General features: G+C 42.9%; 1 long non-coding RNA gene across 1 annotated transcript; it reads left to right on the plus strand.

Annotated features, from left to right (window-relative positions):
- Window positions 1–13,405: 13,405 nt before the first annotated feature.
- Window positions 13,406–23,871, plus strand: LOC140843533 (uncharacterized). Its single transcript, XR_012121375.1, has 3 exons — window positions 13,406–13,677; window positions 17,210–17,360; window positions 23,805–23,871. It is a non-coding gene; the product is annotated as an uncharacterized lncRNA (long non-coding RNA).
- Window positions 23,872–25,803: the final 1,932 nt, after the last annotated feature.

Consider the following 25,803-nt stretch of genomic DNA (forward strand, 5'->3'; position numbering starts at 1 on the left):
CTTTGAGCCTGCAGGAGGCTGGGAGACACAGGGATCAAAGTAGCACAGCACCAGCAGGCCCAGTGGAGGCCACCACGGGGGAATCAAAATCCAGCCAAGTTCCCAGAATGAGAGGGAACCACACAGATCAGTTGACTGCATCAGGCTCAGGACTGTGTGTTGTGTGGCACTCCCACTTGGGGGCGGTTTGCTGTGTGGCATCACTGTGGTAACAGACAGCTGACACACCGGAGAGACAGCCTAGGGTGGGGAAGGCTGAGAGCTACCAAGGCCAAGTTCGCCTCCCTCACAGTCATGAACCTATGGGCCCACCTCCGCATTTGGGCCATCAAAATACAGCAGAGCATGCAAACATGACCATAACACCAGTTAGCCTGCTCTTCGCAGCCGGGGGAGGACGTGTCTGCATGCAGATGTGGATATGCGACCCCCGTGTCTAAGCTGGAGCAGGTGGGAGAGAGCAAGGAGGCCGGGACCACGATTCACCTCATCGTCATCGCACACCAGTGACTCCTTCCAGCTTACGTATTAGCTCCTCCAACATGACTACGGGCCTGTGAGCTGGGAATGATTTTCTCTGCTTCATAGATGAGAAAACAGACCTATGGAGATTAAGCAACTTAACCGTACATCGGAGTCTGGCATCCTTTCTCTGTTAAGGAAAGGATAGTAAATATCTTAGGCTTTGCAGGCCTAGGGCAGTCTCGGCTGTTGTGAAAGTAGTTGTACACAGTGTGTAAAAGGATGAGTGTTCCCCAATGAATACACATTTATGAATATGAGGTTGAATTTTCATATCATTTTTACATATCACAAAACAATATTGTTTGGGTTTTTTCAGCTATTTAATAAGGTAAAAAGAAAAGGCCCATTCTTCACTTATGGATTGGGCAAAAATAGGCAGAGGGCCACAGCTTCCCAACCCCTGACACAAATGGAAGGACTTAGATTCAAACCTATAACATTTTGCAACTGATGAGGAAGCCATAAAAATCTTTGTGGAGTTTGGATGTTTTTCAGACCTGTTACCTTCATTACTGACACTTAATACTCTCCTATATAAAAACCAGTAGAAATCAAGAAAATGTCCAACTTGCTTTTGGAATGGTATTAGATGCAGCCTGTGAAATTGCTGACACCTGATTGGCAGTTCCCTAGAATCAACTAGACTGATTCACAGTGTGCGTGCACATGTGTACATGTGCATGTGCATGTGTGTGAAATAATGGCACATCATGGAAGATAACGTGTGAGAGAGACACACAGTACGGTTATTACCTCTAATTGCAGATAAGGAAACAGGCTAGAGAGGACAAGCAACTTGCCCAAATTTACTCTTTTTGGGGAGCTAAATTCAGATGCCTGTTTGCCTGGCTCCAGAACAAGCACCTTAACTACCCCCGTGCTCTTCACTGTCCTGGGAAGAGTCCGTCCCTTCTGGCTGTTGTGCGAGGCTCTTGCCTGCCATCAACGCCCTCTGAATCACACTCTGCCTCAGGCTCTCCCACCAGAACAAACAGGAAAATAAACAGTCAAGACAAGATTAAAAGGGCCAGCATGGACTGTTTAAAATCATGAGAGGAAAGCAAACTATTAGAGGACAGTTCTCCTTGGGGGCCTTTGTGCCATGTTTATGAAGTTCTGATGCTTGCTGGGGTCTCATGTCATTCCATGGTAATTTGATTACCATAAGGAAAGCTGATCTGATGCAATTATTTCACAGTCTGTCATGCCCCATAGTCGGAGTTTCACCTACAAGACAAGCCAGGTGCCCTTTCCGACCCTGGATGACATGTCACCAGCCTTTTCCTCAGAATAAAAGCACTGGCTTCTCTACCTGCAAAGAGTCCACATCTCCTGGGCATTCTGCCCTGTCCAGCCATGTACCACGAAGGCCAGGACAAGGGGGCTCTGCAATTCACCGGAGAGTTCCGCTTTATTAGGGAAAGGTGCTGGGTTATATAGGAGGGGGCATGAATTGATTGAGGTGTCACTTCTACGGGGCTGGTGGCTGTTGGCTAGGTGCTGGGATTGGGAGGGGGGCGAGAGGTGATTGGGCTTCAGGTGGCGCCGGCGGGAACTGAGGACCCCGAAGAGAAGCCGGAAGTTTGCCATCTTACTGGTGGGGACCCTTCATTCCCCCCTTTCTCCTCTATGGGTTTGTGGACGTTGCTTTCTCTCTGGCTGCTTCCTGCTGAACAGGGGCGGAGAAGGGAGTGAGGGCTTGAGGCTTGGGAGGAAAGGGTTGATAGGACTCCCCGCAGTAAGGACGAGTAGATGTGGACTTCTTCAGGTTTGGAAATCAATGAAGGTTCCCTGTAACCATAGGTTGGCCAAGAGGATATGGGTGTCAGGAGCCAGGCGTCTGCGTCTATTGTTTCCAGGAACAGTTTCCAGTGGAGAGAGGGGTCCATCTCAGCATGTGGTGAGGAGGTCACGTGAGGGTGAGGGATCTTCTGTGGCCAGAAGCTGGTAGTTCCTGAGTAAAAGCTGGTTGAAAGCTTGATTAGAGATTTTTCCGACTTGGGATTTGATGAACTTTATTATACAGGGTAAGAAGAGACAGGCGAGAAGAATGATTATTATGGGGCCTGCAATGGGCCAGAGCCAGGTGAGGAGGGGGTTTGTTAGTATTGATGAGAATGGTTGGAATTGGAAGCAGAGTGGAGACTGGAGGCAAGGTCGGTGAGTTTGGTAATGTCAGTTTCTACAATGCCAGATTCGTTGATGTAATAGCAGCACACTTCCCAGAGGAAGACGCAGGTGCCGCCCTTCTCGGCTGTAAGCAGATCTAGGGCCCGCCGGTTTTGAAGGGTGACTTTAGCTAGCCAAGTGACCTGTCTTTGGAGAGAGGCTAGAGAATCGGCAGTGGATGTCAGGGCTCCCTCAAGTTTGGCGTTGAGATCTCTAACTGCCTATAGAGAGTGACCCAAGGCTTCTCCCGAAAACCCTGCCCCAATGGCTGAGGTGATCAAAGCGCTACTGACCATGATGGGAAGGAAAGCAGCTCTTTTTGTGCGCGAGGGCAAGGGAGGTTGGAGCTCAAGGAATTCTGCCATGCTGTAAAGTGTAAACTGTGGGATTAGGGTGACGAGAATGCAGGGTGTATCGGAGTTGAGAGGCACTGAGTTGAAAAGGCTGCCATTACACCAAAAGAAGTGTCCCGGTTGCGTAAAAGTCTTAGAGCTGGAGGTAGGGGTGTAGATGGAGAGGCAGTGAAGTGCGCTGGAGGGGGGTGGAGTTGGGCCTACACAGTGGTGGATGGTGAGATTATCTGCTATTCTGGTTCCCATAGGGGTATGTCTGCCAGGGGGCAGAGGGGTTGTCCTGCATGGAAGGAGTAGTTGGAAATATTAAGGGGCACGGTGGCCAGCAGTGGGCGCTGTAGTGATGCGCACAAGAAACTATTGGCTGTGTTAAGGGTGTGGTTGAGAAAGATGGTGGTGTCCTGAATGAGCTGTAATGAAGAGTAGGAGAAATGGGAAGAGGGGCGGGGATAAGAAGATGAAGAGGCGCCGTCAAGAGTTTGGATAATGACTTTTTCGAAATGTCTGATATCTGATGCAACTTGAGAGATCTGGGAATGAGAGGGAACATACTTTTGAGAGATATGAAGGGTACTGTGGGGGTCGAGGACCCCCCCATAGTAAACTGAGGCTGTGACTCTGGCAGCTCATCGAGAGTCCCAGGGATCTGGGATTGATAAGGAGAATGAGCCGTTGGGATATTTCATGAAACGGTTGGAGGAGTAATACTGTGGGTACTGGAAGTTACCTATGTAGTGAATTGTGCAAGACTAGTAGGGACATCTCCTGTAGGTATCTGGCCATCGCCTGCAATAGTCTTGTTTTTGGTCATAGAGGAAGCAGAGGTAGGGAGAATAAGGGTAGCTGCTAGTGAACACTTCAGTGGAGGGAGGAAAGTGGAGGTATAAAGGCTCAGAGCAGCTTTTCAGAGGGCAGTCTGGTGTGGCAATGAGGGCAGTAACTTTTGTTTGATGCTGTGTGTAAGTCTGTCTGACTTTGAATCGCCATACAAAGGAGGCTGGGGTGGTGGGGAAGACAATAGGAATGAGGAAAAAAAGAGAGAGAGCAGTAAAGGAGGAAAAAGTCATGATTCGGGTATGGATGGCAAAGGGGGTGAACGGGATTTTGGAGGAAAGAGGACAGTAAGGTCAGGAGTCTGGAGGGAGGGAGAGTCTGTAAACTTTTGTAGGTTAAGAGATCTTTTAGGTGATGTGGGGACAGAATGGTAAGGGGCGCTCTGAATGTCAGTTTATGAGCTTCTTTCTGCAAGAGCTGTCTAGCGGCTAATGCTCGTAGGCAGGGGGCCCATCCCTGAACTGTGGGGTCTAATTGCTTGGAGATATAAGCTACTGAGGCAAAGCATATTGGCCTAGGACTCCTAGAGCTTGACTGGACCTCTCATGAATGTATAATGAGAAGGGCTTCGACAAATCAGGAAGATGGAGAGCTGGGGCTTCCACAAGGGCTTGACAGAGCTTAATGAAGGAGTGTCGGGGTGAGGAGGATAATGATTTTTTAGGGGGGCTCTTGCTGAGGTTGTATAGGGGTCTTGCCAACAGGGTGCAGGGAGAAGTTAGGGAGCTACGTGCTAAAATATCTAGCTAGGTTTAGAAAGGGCCTAGAAAGGAAAGGATTTTTGTCTTGGTTTTGGGAATGGGCAGGTCAGAGAGCAGCCATTTTCTGTCTAAGATAATAGACTTTCTTTGTTGAGATAGAAGGAATCTGAGGTAAGTGATAGGAGGGGAAGAGATTTGAGCTTTGACGGGGGATACTCGGTAACTTCTGGAAGCTAGAAGGTTAAGTAGGGAGGCAGTGTCAAGTTGAGACTGTTCCCACGAGAGACTGCAGAGTAGAAGATTGTCTATGTATTATAAGGTGGACTTGGAGTGATCATGATGAAACTGTTTGAGGTCCTGAGCTAGGACCTGTCTAAAAATATGGGGACTATCTCGGAAGCTTTGTGGCAAAACTGACCAAGTGAGTTGTCTAGAATGTCTTGTGTATGGGTCCGTCCAGGTGAAGATGAAAAAATCTTGGGAGCAGGGGTCTAGAGGGATAGAAAAATGGGTCTTTGAGATCTAGGACTGAGAAGTGGGATGCTGAGGCTGTATGGATTTGGAACTAAGGGATGGATAGGGACAATGGCTATGTTGATGAGGCGAAGGTCTTGGACAAGGCGGAAAGATCCATTGGTTTTTTTAACAGCTAATATGGGGGTATTAAATGGGGAGTGAGTGGGTCTGCTTGAATGATGGGTTGGAGGCCTATGAGGGCTGAAGTGGTTAGGGGGTATTGGGCCTGACAGATATACTGAGAGGGGTCACATAATTTGATAGAGGCAGGGGGACATAGGGCCACGGAGGGGTTTGTAATGTCCCAAACTTTGGGATTTACAGGGTGTATGAGGGCAGAACCGGAGCTTTCATTGGGTAGAGGGGGGTCGTCGGCTATGAGGGCCATCAGAAAGGGAGTACTGGGGGCTGTGGGAGTGGATATAGTTATGGAAACGTGGAGGAGGGAAAGGATGTCTCGTCCTAGTAAAGGGATGGGACACTGGGGCATAACCAGGAAGGAGTGGGAGAAAGGTATGGGATTGTCTTGGATTGTGCATAAAAGGGTGGGTGGGTTTAATGGGAAAATTTGTTTACCTCCTACTCTGACTATAGGAGTAATGGCTGGCGTGGTAGGGCCCCGGTATTCTCACAAGACTGAGAAGGTGGCTCCTGTATCTAGGAGGAAGGAGATGGGGTGACCGTCTACTGTTAAAGTAACCCTGGGCTCCTGTTTGGTGATGGAAATGGTCGGGCGAGAAGCCCCCGGGCCCCATCAATCTTCTTCTGCCAGCCCCACTACGGCGGGCTTAGGATGGGGGTTGTTCGTCCAGCCTCCCCTTCGGGTGGTTGGGCAATCAGACCCCCAGTGGCCCTTTTTGTGGCATCTGGGGCATGGGGTGGTAGGAGATCTGGGGGAGGGGCACGCCCTTGACCAATGTCCCTCTTTTCCACACTTGAAACAAGCTCCTGGGGGGTCTTGTTTGTAGAGGGGCGCCCAGGTTGTGGTTTTATCAGCTGGGCCAACATTTGGAAATTGGCCTGATCAGCCTTTTGTTTACGGCGTTCTTTCTCCTCCTCCCGCTTATGGAAGACTTTAAAGGCCACTGTTAGGATCTCAGTCTGTGGGGTAGCGGGGCCCTGTTCTAACTTTTTGAGTTTAGCTTTAATGTCGGGGTAGCCTTGAGCTAGGAAGTATGTCATAAGGACATGTCTTCCTTCAGGTGTTTCTGGGTCCAGGCTGGTATACTGTAATAGGGCTTGAGTGAGTCTGTCTAAGAACTCGGAGGGGATTTCATCTCTCTTTTGAATTATGTCTTGGAGCTTTTGAAAATTGACTACTTTACAAGCTGCCCTTTTTCAGACCTGCTATTAAGCAGGAGGCAAAAATATCTCGAGAGCGGAGACTCATGGTGGTGTTATAATCTCAGTGTGGGTCTTGTTTGGGGACAGCAGTGGGGCCAGGGGGATAGGTGGGGTCAGTCCTGTGGGTTTCAGTAGCTTGCATTTGGGCGAAGTCCTAAACTCGTCTACGCTCTTCAGGGAGGAGAGTATTGGCCAGGAGCATGAAAATGTCATGATGTGTGAGGCTGTAAGACTGGAGGGTCTATCGAAACTCCCTGGTGTATGTCTTGGGATCAGTGGAAAAGGAACTTAGGCATTTCTCTAGTTGGGCTAAATCTCTTAAGGAGAAAGGGACGTGAACGCGCACGATGCCTTCGGATTCTGCTACCTCCCGGAGGGGGGGCGATAATTTTGGGAGGCTCTCGGGACTGAGTCTGAGGGGGACTGAAGGGTTCTGGCTCAGTCTGTGGGGGAGTGACGCGGTCTAGCTGTGCCTAGTCAAGCAGCTCCTGAAGTGCAGAAGGGGGGCAAAGAAAATAAAGATAGAATCGGACCCACATGTCGCCAGCTAGCAGCCCAGCTGCTTGCCTCTGCTGCTTTAGGTGGGCTTGAACTCATGACTCTGAGGTTAAGAGTCCCATGCTCTACTGAGCTATAGCAGGGCTCCAGTTAATTGCTTATGGAATGCGTTGTTTTCTATTCCTGCCACATTGGCAAGTGGGGGAAGGGCATAGCTAGAAGCAGGGGCGGTGTTTCTACACATCTTCAAGGTCTCCCTATTTTCAGAGTGAGGAGTCTTGGCAAGATATGTTTTTGTGGACAGATAACTTCTAAGGACTGCACCGGTTGTTCTCTAGCTTGTGCTTTCCCATGCTGCGTTCAGACATGGGGGGAGGTGCTTTCCCATTCTCTCTACAAACATGTGAGAAGACAAAGGCGGTCCCTAACAGGGGAGAAACAGGTGATGAGGGCAAAGACGGAGGAGGCCCCCGGGACCTAGTTAAAGGGGGGCTGAAAGGCTCAGGCTTAATCTGCAGGGAATGAAGGTGGAGGAGGTGAGATGGGGGAGGAGATGGTTGGGGAGGAAGGGAGAAGGGCTGTTGTAGGAAAAGAAGGGGAAGGGAGTGAAGGGGAGGCTTCTGCGGGGGCGGCGGCTTGCAGGCTAGGAGAACTTGGGAGGGGGCGGGGAGAGGAGGAGGCGGGGAGAGGAGGAGGCGGAAAGCTTCGATATAGGGAATCTCCTTCCATTTTTTCAGGCGCTGGCAGTAGTTAAAAAGATCGCGAGTGATGTTAGGATCAAGAGTTCCCCCTGCAGGCCATTGGTTTTTATTGTCTAGGGGGTATGTCGGCCAATCTTGGGAGCAATATTTACGGAGAAGTTTTGGTTTTATATCAGGCATCAGGGAGAGGGTAGCCAGATGCTTAAGCAGGCATTCAAGAGGTGAACTTTCAGGGAGGATGAGGAGGCTCCCATGGCTAAAGGACAGAGAAGGAGACAAACAGGGGAAGACAAACGGAGATCCTCGGACTGGAAGCAGACCACAAGGAGACAAAGGGCGTCCCCGATGATCCTTGGTGGTCTGCGGAAACTATATGAGTCGGAATTTCTTGGGAAGGGTGGCTCGTCACCCAGACTTCCCTAAGAAGGCAGAGTGCCGGAGTCACAAGGTACCTAGCACTAGGCGTTTTCGGCGGACGGAGCAGAAGGAGGAGGGGGGGAAAAGGGAGCGTTCTCATCCACAAAGGAGTCACCTCGTTTATGGCTGTTGGAGGGGGGTGCCTGAGAGTCAGCCGCAGCCGTGAAGGCCTGAGGCGGGGATTTATGACTGTCGGAGGAGGGGCCTGAGCGTCCGCCGCAGCCATAAAGGCTTGAGGCGGGGATTTATGGCTGTTTGGGGAGGGGCCTGAGGGTCTGCCACAGCCGTGAAGGCCTGAGGCGGGGAGAGTTCTCTCCTCATCCCCGAGCGTCAGGGCCTTGCCGGACAATCACGGTCAATGGCACTGCGATAGCTCGGGGAAGAGTGGCCCACCCCGGGGAAATTTTGCTTAAAAACTTTCAGCACTGATGGAAGGGATGGTGAATGCGTTTGACTGTCGGAGGAGGGGCCTGAGCATCCGCCACAGCCATAAAGGCTTGAGGCGGGGATTTATGGCTTTTGGAGGAGGGGCCTGAGGGTCCGCCGCAGCCGTGAAGGCCTGAGGCGGAGAGCATTCCCTCCTCGTCTCCGAGCATCAGGGCCTTGCCGGACGATCACAGTCAATGGCACTGCGATAGCTCGGGGAAGAGTGGCCCACTCCGGGGGGAAAACTTACCTAAAGGCCAGAGAGGAGTGGTGAGTGTGATGAGCCAGCGCCGGAAAAAGAGGACGAGGGCAAGCTGCTGCTGGTGTCGGGGGAAGACGGGGCCCAGTTGGGGTGTCCCGTCTCCCAGGTTTCGGCACCAATGAAAGGAAAGGAGCGACACATAGCAGCAATTCACCGGAGAGTTCCGCTTTATTGGGGAAAGGTGCTGGGTTATATAGGAGGGGGCATGAATTGATTGAGGTGTCACTTCTACGGGGCTGGTGGCTGTTGGCTAGGTGCTGGGATTGGGAGGGGGGCGAGAGGTGATTGGGCTTCAGGTGGCGCCGGCGGGAACTGAGGACCCCGAAGAGAAGCCGGAAGTTTGCCATCTTACTGGTGGGGACCCTTCACTCCCCTCGGCCCTTTACTTCCCATTAACAAAGCAGAACATGCTTTAAATAGTTCATCTTCTCATTTTTTTCTCACCCATGTTATATGGTTAACTTGGACATCTGCATGTGTTAAGTTGGTTTTGGAAACCCTAGTCTCTGTTTCCCTGTGCATCCATTTGTCAGTCTTGTGAATTTCAATGGGACAGTTCAGTTTCTGAGACTTGTTTTCCTTCTCTGTAGAATGAGTAGCAATAATCGTATTTGTGAAAGCATTTGAAAAACTCTAAAGGCCCATATATAGATAAGCAAGAATTCCATTTTTTTTTTTGCTTAGGTCAGTAGCTCAAACTGTGACAGCACTTGCCAGTCAGAAAAGCTACTACCAAATTGAATCAGGTTGCAGCAACGTCATGACACCCATGGGGCTGGCCCTGCAGCTCCAGGGGAAGGCGGTCCACCTGCCCAGCAGCAGCCCTGTGTGGCCCCTTGCCACTGCTGCAGGCACTCTCTGCTTGCATTGCTTCCATTCTCCAAAGGTTTTCAATGCTGATTCATGCAACTTTTTAAAAACTGCAGCCACTGCCTCTTTCCAATCGGATTCTACAGCATTACTGATTCTTCCTAATCTACTGAAAACAAAAAGCAGAGAGAGTTTTTATAAAGCATCATCTGCAATGAGCACATGAGGTGTAAGAGGTCATGAACTTTTGCTCTTTGTCTTTCAAGAATGTTAATTAGTCATAAAACATAATATTTTATCTCAACAAATGAAGTAATAAAATGAAATGTTTATTTATTTACCTTGTTTTTTGGGTAAATGTTCCTTTACTTTTTTTTCACATCTGGCAGTCACATTGTTTACCTGTTCAGTTTACTCATGCTACGTGCTATCTGCAACTCTCTGCTAGCCACACAAAAAAGAAACTTTATAGGTTCCACAAGACCGCTTTGGCCTACTAATTGGACCTGATGGGTATTCTCTACATGCTGCTCAGGATGTCAAAACTGGATAGGTGGGGTGGAGACAGATAATGAAAGATCTTACCTTTCAGAAATGATCTGAAGAGTCATAGAGGATTATTGAAGGGCTTAAGGCCCTGGCTTAATGTGGACTTGTTTGTACCTTAGAATAATTATTCAGTGAAGTAGAGGATGGTTTGAGGGGAATGATAAAGTCAGGGTGATAAGTTTGAAAGCTGCTTATATAATGCAGCAGAGAAAAGGTGACTACTTAAACCAACGGAGGAGGGCCAGAGAAAGGGAAGTAGATTTGATGGCTATTTAGAGAGAGACAACAGACAGGACTTGTAGATCAGTTGGATGAAGATGGCAAAGAAGAGAGAAAACTCCCAGGTTCCAGATTGGCTAACTGAGGGGAACACAGTGATAGTATCCAGAGGAGGGGAAATGAATGGGAATCCATTTGGAGAGGAAGAGGATGTGTTCAGTTTTTTACATGTTTGGTCTGAAGCGCTTTGGAGATGTCCAAGAAGAGGTGTCCACTAAGTACTGGGTGGTTCATACCAAGGTCAGAGGACAGTAGCCAGTTTTAGATGGTACAGAAGTCAGGAAGTTGAATGAAACCACCAAGGCAGATTGGATGGAGAAAAGATACGGCTATGGAGGAAGCCATAATGAATTTCAACTTCTATGGTGGGGACACAGGATGGGAGACCATAAAGTGGACTGAGGAGCTGTGGACATGGAAGGAGCTGGACTGACAGTGAGAGCAGCTCCATGGGAGCCGAGGGAAGCCAAGATGTCAGATCAAGGACGTCCAGGAGGATCAAATATTGCAGATGTTAAAGACTAAGGACCAAAGACTCTGTTAGAATTTACCATCTAGAGGGTAACTAAAACTTGGTGACAACAATTTCACTTGAGAATAAATTACCTCTAAATTCTTGTTCACACTGAGATTCTGAGTCTGTGATGGGTGGTGGCTGATTCATAAGGTCCATCTTTGAAAGATGTTTAAGATTGGAGTTCTATGTATTTCTGTTTCATAGAAAAATATGTATGTTTTAAAATTCCTAATGTCCATCTTCCTTTGCCAGCAAGTTATGTTCCAGTTTAATATTATTGAGAACTAATGTCTTCTTTACTTTCTGCCAAATTGAAGGGTGGTTAAAATTAATGTAGCATTTATGAAACTAGGGTCAGTAATGCCTAGGAACTAAACTGAGCTCTAAACGACTGCTAATGTTTGTTGAAATCTTGATGTCAGTTCTGATTTTCCATTCAGGGAAATCGCTGTGAACTTGATTTTCTCTTTAACTATGTGGTCCAGTGCTCATCCCCTCCAGCCATCCAACAGTTTTCCCACTGCTGAATTAAACGGCGATGTCCTGGTGTTTGGGGGTGAGGAGGCAGGAAATAATGAGCAGCGATTTTGTTTGTTTCTACAAGTTGCAGAAAATGTTCTGGGTCCTTCCTTGGGGTCTTGTTGGGACCCAGCTGTGACATGTGAAGCAGCTCCTGTTCGATTGCCATTGGTGATCCGTGTAACATGGAATGAACAGAATTCTAGAAATCTTTACATGCTAAGCTCAGGAATCCTAATAGGTCAAAATGTAAAATCTATACATGTTCCTTCTTTAAAGCACAGCCCAAAATGGTCTCTGAAGGGTGAGTGGGAATTAGCTAAAGTATTGAACTAAACACACCCAGCCAGCAGATAAAGGAACATTAATTAATGTTTCAAGCACTGTGGAGACCTGAGTTCCATGAACCGGAATAAGTAATGTGTTATGATGATATTACTATTGTAAATTCTTCACTATCTACTAGAATCTTTGCTGCTGCCTAGATTATTTCTCAAATAACTTCGCTTTATATTGTTCCAAAAAGAAAGGTCATGTGTTCAGACATTACTAAAAATGCACTTACTGATTTATTTATTTCTGAGGCGAATTGAGGAGACACACCTGTATTTCTATATCACAGCTATTCGCAGACACACACAGGCTGCAGTTATTTTAAATCCATGACTGCGGTCTTACGTCGTAAATGTCTGAGGAAAACTTTGTAACTACAATGAAAAATCTCATGACTCCCCTTAAAATTTTTTCTTAAGTTCCAGAGAGGTTGGTTTCAAAAAACAGTTGCCTAACTTAACTTTCATTCTTAGAATTTGAGAGCTCCAAATTAACAACAGAAAAAAAGGCCACTTGGGGTTCAGTTCCCCAAGCCTAGGGCCTTCTGACTCTAGGGCTGGACATGTGCCACAGGCTCGCTGACTTCACTTCCCTTAAGTCTGAAGTGGAGAATTCTAGAGTTTAACCGATCATCTGGTTTACTTTATCCACAGTTGATTTTCATTTGTTAAGAAAGGAGTAATTCCTTTTTATCTCTGCCTATTCTTGACTAATTCAATTAAATCAGTCCTAAATATACCATGGGATTAGTGCAAGCATATAGTTTTTATTCTTGAATGATACAGATTTAACTTTTTAATTTCTAATAAAATGTATTTCCTTTTTTTTTTTAAATTAAAGCTTGTGTTTGACTTCCCAATAATTTTTAGGAAAAAGCAATTCACACAGAGCTTAAAGGACTATAAGGCCCATCCCAAAAGAAAAATCATTGCTGTGAATGATTTGATAGAAGGACTGACCATGCTCAGAAAAGTCCCACCAACTTTTGGGATTTTAAAAGGTTCAGAAGAATACGTTAAATGGGTTTTATTGTTTGCCTCTGTACAAATATTTTCCTGAAGTTGTGTTCCTAAACTGGAGCTGTAAAGACTTCGAGGGAATCTCAGGCAGAGCACGGTTCAGCTGTTCGTGCAGCTGCTGGAAGAGCAAGTCTCCCTTCTTAGGGACAGGCCTCCACCGAACCTCCCCAAGAGGACATGCAGATGAGGATCATTTTTTGTTCTTCGGGGGTCATGTGAGGCAGTGATAGTAACAGAAATAGTGCAACAGAGAAGTAGAGGCACATAGAATGAACAAGTTTTATCCCAGAGCTCCCCCAGACATAAAAGAGCAGTGGAGCTTGGAATCAGGGCCGCATTTACATCTCGCTCCATGAGGCCTGGATGGAGCTGCCTGAAGCTGAGGGCCTGCAAGAACAGCTTTGGGGCAGAAACCATTTGGAGGTGGCTTCAGGAAGCACAACAGGACAATGGCCAGAGCTGGAGGGGTGCACATGGAGGACACGAAGGCGAGAAGTAACCAAAATAAGCCCATAAGCAGGCAGGGGTCCCACATCACAAAGGATTCTGTGAGGTTTCTGGAATAAATTCCTCACTTCCCATCAAATTTGGATTAGGCACAGCAAAGGAGTAAGAGAGCAAATAAAGGAAATCCATAGATAATCCCCAAATTTTTATTTGAGCTAATCGTTTAAATTCCTTCTATGCCAAGTCAAGCCTTTTTGTTTGTTTGTTTACCAGAGTTGATAATGAGGGACAAAATAAATGAATCTTACTTAAACCTCCTTCCCATGATTGCAGATGGAAGAGGGAAGAGCTCAGGGAACCCTCACTTTGGACAAATCTGCAGGAGCCCCACCTCAAGCTGGGTGGGTAGGCCAGCCTGCAGAGCGGGGGCAGCGTCCAGGGATGCTGGCCGGCGCAAGGTGGGTGCACTGCGGGACCTGGCTTGAACCCCAGCCTGGTCAGGAGCTGCTGACCTGGAATGGGTGAGAGAAAGGTGGGTCTAAGCTGAGAAAGTGAGCAATCGGGTTGCTGCCTAGTGCTGGTTTGTTCTTCCCTGGACACCCCCAGATTAAACCCCAGGACGGAGTGGGACAGAACAGCCCCCAACTCCACATCCACTGGGCGCCTCACTGCCCTTTCAGGAGTGCGATGTCATAAGCACTGATGCCAGTGCACAGTGGAGAACAACTTTCTTTCCATTCTCAGGACTCCCCCAAACATAAAAGAGCATCAGATGCAGAGCCTCTTGGGGCCTGGGCCCCAAGATGCCCTCCCTTCGTGTTCCCCTGTGAGAAGACTTCAACTGCTTTTTCAGACCTTCTCAGGGTGTTTTGTAGGGTGAAGCAGCTCCCAGTCTGCAGGTCTGGGCCCTTAGCCCAGCTGTGTTGCTAACGAACTTGGTCACATCAGGTAAGTCACTTTTCTGCTCTCTCTTTTGCCTCATCTGTAAAATGGTAATAAAATGAGCCCATCTCACTTTAGCTCACAGTGCTTCCATCAGCTAGAGCAACTTCTTCTGTTTAGGAAACAGCTCTTACAGACTCTTTGTCCTTCCTCCTTCCCTCCCTCCCTCCTTCCTTCCTTCCTTCCTTCTTTCCCTCCCTCCTTTCCTCATTCCCTCCCTCCTTCCTGTACATACTTTCTTTTACTTTTACTTTTTGGAGGTACCTCTGGAAGAAACTTCCAGCATCCCCCCATTGATGCTCTGATGCTTTTCTGTTTTTTCCCACTTGGTAATAATTATTTAAATGTAATTAATTCAATGTTGTTAAATAATTTTTTAAGTTCTGGAAAAAATTTTAAAGATGAAATGATAGAAACAGAATGAAACAGTGGACAGGAAAGTCTTTCAGACACTAAGAATACCCTACCAATATAAATTGTTAAGTTATTATTAAAGATTTGGAATCCTCTGCAGGCTCAGGAGGTACAAAGGTCAGATTGGGCCTCAGTGTCCTGGTTTCAACAGGACTAATTCCCATATAAATTCCTTCTGGAAAGGGGAAGTCCTGAACAGCCCTGGAAGGATATTTATGACCACCTTATTCTTTTCCTTTTGGTGTCTGAAATGCATTCGCCTAAAAAGGAGATTCTGTGGGCCTAATGCCAGTTGTCAATAATTTCAAGCTCTTAAGTCAGTATTGCCTCTCTCTCTTAAAAGAGAAAAAGCCAGCCTGCCAGTTAACTGCCATGTCCTTTAAGAGTTCCTAGTTCAAAGAGTGAACTCCTACTCTGTTATCCTACTGTGAGGACAGACACGGGTCCCAGCCCTTCCTCAGTCTCCCAGATGACCTTCCCCGCGCCCCTGCCCCTCACTCCTCAGCCCGGGAGCCTGGAGAGGAGGCAGGAGGAAGGGAAGAACACAGCCTCCTTCCCAGAGCCTAGGAGGCAGGGAGCCAGTTCTATGATGGAGAAAGAAAGCACTCGCCCTGCGTCTTAGGCCTGCCATGGTGTGCTGGACTGTGTGTCTGCTCTGTCTCACGCCCGCTTCCCAGGCTGGTCTCTGACACCTTCCCGGGAGAGGCTGACTCCAGGGTAGGAACCACCTGGTCCTGGGTCTCTTCCTGAGGAGCAGGCAAATGCCCCTGGTGGACACGCAGCTTCTGGGCCTCTTAACTGAGCAGAATCACAGGGACACGGCACATCAAACAACATCTGCACGTACAAGTTGTGAGTAGCACTCCCACCAAGAGCCTTCAGGCAGCTCTTCAGGAGAACTGTGTCTGCTGTCCTCTCCACTTCTCTCCTCTTTCCCCGTCCTCCTCCCCTCCCCACCTTCTTTTCCCTCTCCATCTTCCCTTCTCTTTCTTGTGTTAGGATACTAGGTGCAACATTTCCACAAAATTTAAATAAAATGGTTTTTATTATTACTCTGTTGTTTTAGAAAAACACAGAGATGAGCTTCAGCCTGAGGACCTCGCTAGCATGTTCCTGGTCTTTCATGTCACTGGGAGACTCATGCAAGCAACCAGTGATTCACAAGGGCGGGGCCACCCCCAGTCATGGAGAGAGGCTCTCCTGGTTATTAAACACATCTTTGTGATCTTCCAGGTATCCTCCTGGCCTTGGCAGTTTGGTGTCCCTTAAAAGACTTTTTAAAAAACATTAAATTCCTTTCACATTAGGCATTTGAAATCCAACCATTTTTTAAGTTGCAAAAGAGATATTTCTTTTGGAGACCATCTGTTATTTAGTAATGTGCAAATTACCAGTAAATAATTCCAGATTCTTTTTTGCAAGCCCAGCTATAAACAAATGCTCCACATGCAGAAATGGAAGGCATTTTCCCTTTGTGAACTCATTAAGTTCTGCATGATTGGAAGAGATTGAGGGAGAAGCTTTCTAGCTGATGGCAGAGAGTGGTACTACCGTACAGAAATAGCATGAAGGCAAACACTGACAGTCTCGGGGAATCTTCTGCTTGTTTCCTATGGACTCTCTCCTGCACTTTTACTTTAGTATCTCACCCTGCAGTCCATGTGTGTGTGTCTATAAAGCCCCTTTGGGCTAATTTATGCACAACAGTCTTGTTTGTTCTTTTAGCCAGTTAAAACATTGGCAAACTATGATTCCTTCCCTACAAAACAATAAAACATCACAAATAAAAATTACATTTGACTTTATTCCTAAGAAGTTGTTGGGAAACCAAAGCTCCTAAACGCTCCATTAAACAAGTCACTGCCATTTCACAGGACACTCCGAATTGTGTCTCTGCTAAAATGATTCTCAAGGGAGGGCTTAAGGAAAGGAGGAGAAAAATTGTAAGGAGGGAAGTTTTAGCTGAGAAGATTGCAACTCTCACCAAGGCTAATAACTGTTTACTGTTCTTGTTCTTATTTCTGTAATGAAATCAAGTTTCCAGGGTCAGCATTCAGGCAGAATTAGGACGTGGGTCAAGTTCTCCTGGAGTGTCTCCTTTCTGAGGGGTGCCTCTTAGAGCTCTAATTCTCTTATACTCTCAAGGTCAATAAGTCTAAACACAAATACTTAGTTTTCCCTTCTTTTCTGTAAGGACTTTTTTATTGAAAAAGAGGCTCATTCTAGATATCCCAGGTAAATACAAACTCATTGAAAGTTAGAGTTTTGTCTTCCAGTGATAACTAGAACTTTAGCCAGATGAACACCCCAACAGATAACATTGAAAAAATCTGCACCAAATGCTGGGGACAAAAAGTCCCAATTAGAAGCCACTGGAAAGATAGCAGAGCAGGCAGAATCTGAAGGAAAGTTGACCCTCAAAAGATGAGAACTGAACTGGGTAAATGTTGGTTTTCTATTGCTGCATATTAAATACCACAAACATTGTGGCTTAAAACTATACAAATTTATTCTCTCATAGTTTCTTTAGGTGAAGTGCCTACTAGCTGGAGCCTCTGTTCAGGGTCTCACCAGACTTCAGTCAAGGTGACAGCCAGGGCTGCAATCTTATCTAAGGCTGGGGTCCTCTTTCAGTTAACAGGCTGTTGGCAGAAATCAGTTTCTTGTGGCTGTTGGACTGAAGTGCTTGGGTCCTCAAAGCTGCCCACTGTGCCAGGCCAAATGGCTCTCACCACAACACAGAGGTTGCTTCTTCAGGGCCAACATGAAAGCACCTTCTTATAAGGTAAGCCTCTTCTTTTCTCTCTTATTTCTTTTAAGGACTCACCTGATAGGGCCAGCCCCACCTGGGAGAATCTCCCCTTTGATTAACTCAATGTCAACTGATTGGCTTAATTACATCTGACAAATCCTGTCATCTTTCCCACATAATTAACCTAACCATGAGAGTGAAATCTCATCATATTCACAATTCTACCCACACTTAACAGGAGGAGATTATCCAGAATATGTGCACAGGGGGTACAAATCTTCAGGACCTCTTAAAACTCTGCCTACCCTAGTGAGATGGAATCCCTGATAGTACTCCCAATTTGTGCTGCAAGGAAGGACAGACTGTCTTAAATAAGTTTAAGAAGTTAGAAGAACAAGATAACTGGAAAATTAAGAGGAGAATTCCATAAGGAAGGAAATTTCTTCCTGCATATAAACACTCCCCAGATAATAAACTCTTCTAACTATTGAACCATGCATGTGCTTGGGGGAGTTTAAGAAGCTTGGCAAATAAAGCAACTGGAAGCTGATAGGCCTGAGAGATTTGGGCTGCTGAACACAAAGGAGAGACAGTTTAGAGACCTACTAGAACAAAACTTGACACTCCTCAGAGGAACACAACTATATCCAGAGTCTCTACATGTATCATTCATAATATTTAATATACAATAAAAATTTATGAGGCATGCAAAGAAACAAAAAATGTAACCCATAACCAAAAAAATCAATAAATGCTGGCTCCAGGATGACCCACATGTGAAATTAGCAAACAAGGACTTTAAAACAGCTCTTATAAAGTCGTTCTGAAATTTAAAGGAATGGTACTACACCTCTTCTTTGCATTGGCAGATATCCTTGCTTATTCCTTTATATTAAATTTCTCTTTATTACTTTATAAGTGAAATTTTCAAGCATTGAGCTGGGTTTTGTTGTTCTAATACAATCTGGGAATATCTGGCTTGCAATAGGAAAATCTAGCCTTTTTATGTTTATTATCATAATTTGTATTCCTTACATATTAATTTAGGAATACTATTTCTCTGATTCCTTCCTCTTTTGTGTGATTATGTTTCATGTAATGCCATCCTCTTGTTAATGGTTATTTTTTCTTCCCCGCGGTTCATGAGTTTTACAGTACTTTCAGTGCCCCATTTCTCTGTCCTCACTCATTCCTAGAGAAGACTTTTGGTCTTTTTTTACTTCCTGTCTTCCTTCTTTATCCTCCCCAAGATCTCAGTTTTGCTAGAATATATATTCCACTCAATTTATCAGAATCCCCTTGCATTTGTCCTCTATTTTAATATTCTTATATTGAATTTATATTGCATAGTCTTAGTTTATCATGAATTATTTGATTATCTACTCATTTATTTTATTTCATTGCTCATTACTTTTCTTCTTTTCGCATCTCCCTTTACTTTTTGATTCACTTGTTCTTTGATCAGAACTCTTTAAAAATTATTTTCCTAATAGGTATACACAGGTTGTATATTCTCTGAATCTTTGACTCTTTGAAAGTGTTTTTCTTTCAGCACAACAAGTGAATGACAAACTTAGAATATAGAATCTGCACTTGTACTGCTTAACTCTTCCTAGTCCATACACATTATTCTACTATTGACTAGCATCCCAAGGATATAAAAGAAAATTCTGATTCTTTTGCTTTGTACATTAATAGTCCTTTTTGTCTGGAAGTCCCCAAATAAGATATGCCTAGGTGTATGCTTTTCTCATTCAATCTGCCTGGAATTCAATGTGTGCAGCTTAAACTTTTAAATTATAACACACATTTTGTGATTATTGTATCTAGATTTGTAAATCCCTATTATTTTCCTTCATCTTGTGGTTCTTATTGGGTTGTAGAATCAAGACATTAACTTTAATTTTCTACCTTCTGGAGCAACACCTTTTAGGTATGCATGGGGACTGTCACCTCCCTAAAAGTTTGATAGACTATTGCTAAAGCCAGTATCAGGTACTTGTTAAATTTTCTTTATCTATTTATAGTTAAACAGGTTTTTCTTTACCATTTTGGTCAATTTAATGTTTATTAACCTATTTGAGGTTTCTATTTCTTCTCCTGCATTGTCCCAGAAATACATACATTTTTTTTCTAGGTTTTCAGATATGTTGGAGTGTACTTGTTTACAATACTCTTTCATGATTTAAAAAATGTTTGTTATATCTAAGATTATTTCCTTACAGTCATATTTAATTTGGTTTATTTGTATCCTTTCTTCTTTTGATCATTTCTTCCAGAGATCTAACTTACTAGCTTTTCAAAATATCAGCTTTATTGTACCCTTTGGTTCTTGATTTTATAGATTTCTGCTTTTATATTCCCTTCACTAGGGTTTCCTTAGTTGCACTCTGTTATTCTTCTTATGGTATCTGAGTGGAATCCTTAATTCATTTATTTTCAATTTTTCTTTGTTTCAGATATATGTATTCATACCTTAATTTCTCTCTGTCCTGCAGACTTTGAATATTTTATACCTCTTATAATTTCCTTTTAACCCAGATTACCTAGTACTTTTTAAAATTTAGATTTTAGTCATACAGGATTATATTAGCCATCTTATTATTCCTGATTTCTGTTTTTATTAATTATTTTCAGAAAACATAATTTGGGTAATGCAGAATATTGTGGCCTATATTATGAATTATTTTGTTAAATGTTCCATGTATGCTCAAGAATAATGTGTATTTTGTTGACTGAGATCAAGTTTGATAAATATCTGCTAGGTTGAAATTATTAATCGTATTATTCATATTTTCTGTATCTCTTATTATACTTAATCTGTTTAATCTAATAAATCTAAATAAAGTATATAAAAAACACCAACAAAAGTGTGGAATTATGTAAATATCTCTCTGGCCCTGTGGTTTACTCTATATATTTCAAGACTACATCATTAAATGGTGTTTTCATGACCAGTACAATCTTTAGGCTCTGCAAGAACTTCTGTGCCCTGGATACCCCACTTTCTGAGGCCCCCTCCATGTCACAAATACATGAAAGTGAAATTACTAGCCCAAATATTCACTCTCATGGCTAACATAACTCTTGCATGATGCGCTTGACATTCAAGGCAACTATTTAAAGTGCTTTGGCTTGTACTTTTGCTGACCATGAAAGAGGATTGCTCTTTCTCTGTGGTGTTGGGTGGATATTAGCAATGGAAGAGCTTAGGTAAGAGAAAATAAAAATGAATTTGTTCCTTCCTCTCAGAAAGCACAAAAGACCATAGATTCTTACATAACCACATGTTGTTTCCCAGTAGTATGAAGCATCATTCATTTTGTTTGACTCTCTTGGTTTTCTGATTTGTACTTTCAGAGGTCATCAGAAATTAGTGTATAATTTAAAAAGTTGGGCATAAAAGTCAAGGAATATTTTACAATACAAAATACAAATTATGCTTAAATTTGTAAAGATGTGATCTAAATATTAGCAAGTAGGTAACAGTGCTACATTTATAAAAATGTCTAATATTTATTTAAATTTCATAAAACTAACAGATTTATATTTACAATATTAATATTTATTAATTACAGTTCATTACAACTTGCATTTTGCTTTTGGATTTTAATGGATAATTTTTAATATTTTAGGAAAAGTAACTTTCTGGAAAGCATATATAAAATATTTTTAAATGTTTTATTTTGCATTTACCTTAATTTATATATACATTTTATCACCTATATTTGGAAACATACACCTATATTTGGAAACAATTTTATTTTTATCCCTTTATACTAGGTAAGTGAAAATGAGTAAAAATAAAGGTTATAATGGAAATAAAAATGCAAAAGTAGAGCTCTGAAAGAAAAAAAACAAAGACATTTTCAAAAGCATGGTCTGCTTAAATGCTTAAAAATTGGAAAAACTAAGACTAGCAGATATCTGCTAAACATAAATCATTAATTTGAACAAGACTGACATTCTTACTTATGAATATTTAATCCTTTATTAAAACAATGAATATGAGCAATGAAATTATTTTCATCAAATTCACATGTTGATAAAGTCATATGAAAACTCTAAATTTCATAATCTTTAGTGAATGAAGATTTAGTGGCTGATTTTGAACATGGCAAAAATATTCAACCTGAAAGTAATGATTACAGCTCCGACCTGTCCATTAGAAATAGAATTAGAAAAATAGGAAAATGTTAAACCTGAGTCATATTTATTGAATATTTTCCCTGAAAAATAGCCACCATATCATCTAATAGTGAGAATGTTTCCAGCAAAATTTGACCCATTCAAATCAATTACAGCTTTCCATTGTGAACATGACAGAAATTTTAGGATTTCATTTTATACCAAAATCTTTTAAATGGAGAAAAAAATGTAGTTTTTATATGCTAGGCTCAAAGTAAACATTTTATTGCTCCAGTCAAATGTTTTACAACCAATATTCAAGATTATCTTTGGCTAATGACTGTATTTGTAACTGGAAAAGCTTAGATTGTTGATTAAAATAGCATGAAATATTATGTATGTAACAAAAGAAATTGCACATGCTACAAGCATAACTTTCTCATAAAACTGATTGAAGATAGCATTCATAATTCTATAGTAAACTATAGTGTTCAACAATGACAAGTAAACAGTAATAGAGAACATTAGTGTGATAATTTATGATGTTAGTGTGTCCAGTATTTAACCAAGCATAACATGCTTTTTAGGGCATTAACAGCACAATATTTAAAGAATGTAATGGGCCATTTGTAGATTTAGTAGATTTCAGAATTTGATTCTAGAATGTTAAACATGAAAGACTGATAAAACAATAAATGACTAATCTCTAGGATAGAGAATTCAAAATAAGATTATAATTTAAGGAGTGATAAAGTGAAAGAAAAAAATTATGTTTAACATTTAAAAATTAAGTATTATTCATTTCAAGTAGATTATACCAGGGAAAAAAGTCATGTTGAGCAAATAATACCTATTACATAATGCTGAACTACCAGAGAACAAAAACAAGGAAATTGGGATTCATTCAGAATCAGCTCCTGATTTTATGGCTTTTATGAAAAGCACAGGTTTGACTTAAATAACTGGAAAAATAACTTTTAGGATTAAGAACTGATTTGAAAGTCTTTCTGGAGGAACCCAGGAAAGTTTAGAGCCACAGGATGGTAAAGGAAGAGGTGTGGCCAGAATTTTGACCAGATATCCAAAAGGAATACAAAGGTGTCTAGTTTGAATTTGTTCCCAGTGAGACATGGCCTCAGCATATGGATGTTGATGACATTCTTCAGAACCTCTCAGGGATTGTGTTTTTTTTTTTGCATCTGCCCAAAAAGAACAACTCTATGAAACATGTAAGATATAACCTATGGCCACTTTTGGATATGTGATGGGAATGCCAATGAAATGCTTGGAAAAACCAGATTTCATTGAGAAAAGATATGTTCTAGAAGAGTCAAGAAAAATAATTTAATATCATCAAACAAAAAGTGCATTGTGGTCTTGGGATAAAATATATTTAAGTTTAATTTGTGCTACTCAGTTGTAATTAGCTTGAACTGTTGCATACTCTTAATGTAACATTATCTTAACAGATTTAGCTTTAGCCATTTCACTTTCAGAAGTATTAAAACCTTTATTTTAATTTGTGGAGAAAATATATTCTTAAAATTAAAGGAAATGTCATGTGATAGAGTATTTAGGGGAAGTGTTTTATGCCTGTGATTTACTTTACAATGCATCAAAGATAAGATAAATTGATGGGTGCCTAGGGGACGCACAGATGGATAGATACCTGATGAAGCAACTATAGAGAAATGTTTAAGATAGAAACTAGATGGTGGGCGTACAGGTGTCCATTGAAAAATCTTTCAACTTTTAAGTCTCTGAAAATACTAATGACAAAATATTGGGGAAAAAACAAAATTGCTTGTGAAATTTACAAGTGGCATAGCAATAAATTGAGAATTTTTAACATGAAAACATTCAAATGACTCAAAAGGAAAAGATTCACATACAAAGAATCCCAGAACTCATTTCTATAGAGACCATTTTCTGGCTATTAAAAGCCTATGTATAATATAATCTTAATTAAAGAGATTTAAATAAATCAAGCAATAAAACTGCCATTTTCAACTTTCTTTATAGTAACACAAAATTTAAGAATCTGAAACAAGAAAAGCTGAAGTACTATGTGGTTGTAGATGGTGAAAATCACAATATAAATGAGAGCAATTTATATGATAAAATATTTCACTAAGATTTTTTTGTGATAAAGACAGTTTATCACAAATAATCCAATGTGATGTATGCATGATATGTCAAATGTATAGTTCATTTCTGAATCTAAGAATTTCTATAACATTTTTACTGATATTCTAGTTGCTACTCTCTTGTAAAGTTTCTCCAAATTGAAATTAATTAAATTCAGTGTGATAACTACAGTGACTCAAGAAAATTTGCTTTATCTTACAGAACACAAATGCTGTAAAACTTACAGCTATGAAAGCACAACCAGTGACTCCATTGGAAGGAAGACAAGAAAATTAACTTTACAAAATAAATATATAATAATATATTAATTACATGGGTCTTTACTGCTCTTCCAAACATTGCTAACCCATCAACAGATCACTTAGAAATATGTAAAATAATTAAATTCAGTTATCTTCAATAGTTTGCCAACCTTCACTCTACACATATTTTTCAATTTAGATAAAATTACTTGAAAACTACAACTTGCCAAAAGCAAATTCTAGAAGCAGTTGAAAACAAGAATAGTACTATTTTTAGTAAAGATCTTGACTTTGTAATTAAATACATTCCCCAAATCTCCAGGCCCAGAAGGATTTACTAGCAGATTCTTCTCAACAATCCCACGTAAACTTTTCCAGAAAATAGAAAAGCAGGGCCTATTAGCTCATTTTAGGAGTCTAGAATAACTAATAACAAAACCTGACAAGGATCCTAGAAAGAAAGAAAATCCCAGGCCAGTCACCCTTGTAATCAGAAATGCAAAGGCCTTAAATAAGGTATTAGTGAACACTCATATATACTTTCTGGCATGTAGTATACATTGAAGTATATAGTGAATATCAGCACTGTGTAAAAATGACAATCAGAAACAAACTGGGCTTATTCTAGGAAGCAGGGCTGGTTTAACATTTGAAAATAAATCCATGTAATACACTACATCAACACAATGAAGGGGAAAAAACCATGATCTTTCAATAGATGTATAAAACACATTTAATAAAGTTCATTGCCAGTTCATGAAAAAAAAAAAAACTCTTAACAAATTGGAAATGGAAAGGTAATGTAGTCATGGTTAGTGTCTCACCCATGTCCCATCTGTGACTGTCAGGCTTATTTCTACCCTGGAAGGACAGCAAGTCAGAAATGCCTGAGAGCAGATGTTTGGGGAGCAGCCCTCAGCCCCTGGTGGATGGAGAGAGGAAGAATATACGCTGCAGACTCCTCCCCGTTCTGGCCAGGAAACTCGGAGGCAGCTCTACACTGCTTCCCAAACTTCCCAGGGCACTGAGCCCTGAGGGCCGCGGTGCTCACTGGCTGCCTGTAACTCGGGTTGGTCCCTCTCTGCGCAGCTGTCTCTTCCCCGAGATTCTGCTCTATCAACCCCAGCGCACCCGTCCTCCCCAGACTGTCACTCTTTCTGCCCCTTTCTGGGAGACCTCCAGGCCCCACTCCGGTGCCTTTCCTGAGCCGTGGCCTGAAACTCTCTGCAGGCAGTGATCTGGGGTGGTCATGGGGCTCATCTCATTGTTCCCTTTTGTGGACATAAGTGACGACCACCCAAATGAGCACAAGCTAGGATCCTGCTGGCAGAGGAAGAGGTAGGCAGGCTACCCAGAAGCAGGGTGTCTGATAGGTTGGGTGTATTTGCCTTTCTGCATTTGGTCCTAAATTGGAGGTGGGGGCAAAAATTAGGGAAGCTGTCACTTATTAATCAAGTCCTGGCCATCTGGGGCCAGTCGTTACAGGGACAGTCATTGGGATTCCTGGACTGCCCGTTAGAGATAGTGGTCTCACTTCCTGGGCTGGTTGCTGCAGGCTGTGGACCTGAGCCTGCGTTTACAGTTGTCTGGCTATGGGCTCTTCGTACTTTCAATCTCTCACTTCTCAGGTGTCTGTCATCCTTGTGCTGCCTCTGGAGTAATGTCTGAAAACTGTCAGGTGTAATGTTTTGCTCAGTTTGCTACTTTTTTTTTTTTCCTGGAGCATAAATCGCAGGCTTACTAGCCTATCTTTGCGAGTCTGGGTTAGTCTCCCCTCCCTCATCTGCCTGCTCTGCCTCCGCCTTCCTCTCCCATTTCTGCAGACTCTGACTTAGACCTTCACTCATCTTTGTCACTGCTCCTGGAAAGCCAGACACTCTTCCCTGCCTTGCAAAATCTCTGGTTGGAATCCTGTCATAAATAAGCTCCCATGAACCCCACAGCACCTGTTTCCCCCA

The sequence above is a fragment of the Manis javanica genome, chromosome 9 (assembly GCF_040802235.1).
Source record: "Manis javanica isolate MJ-LG chromosome 9, MJ_LKY, whole genome shotgun sequence".
Lineage (NCBI taxonomy): Eukaryota > Metazoa > Chordata > Mammalia > Pholidota > Manidae > Manis > Manis javanica.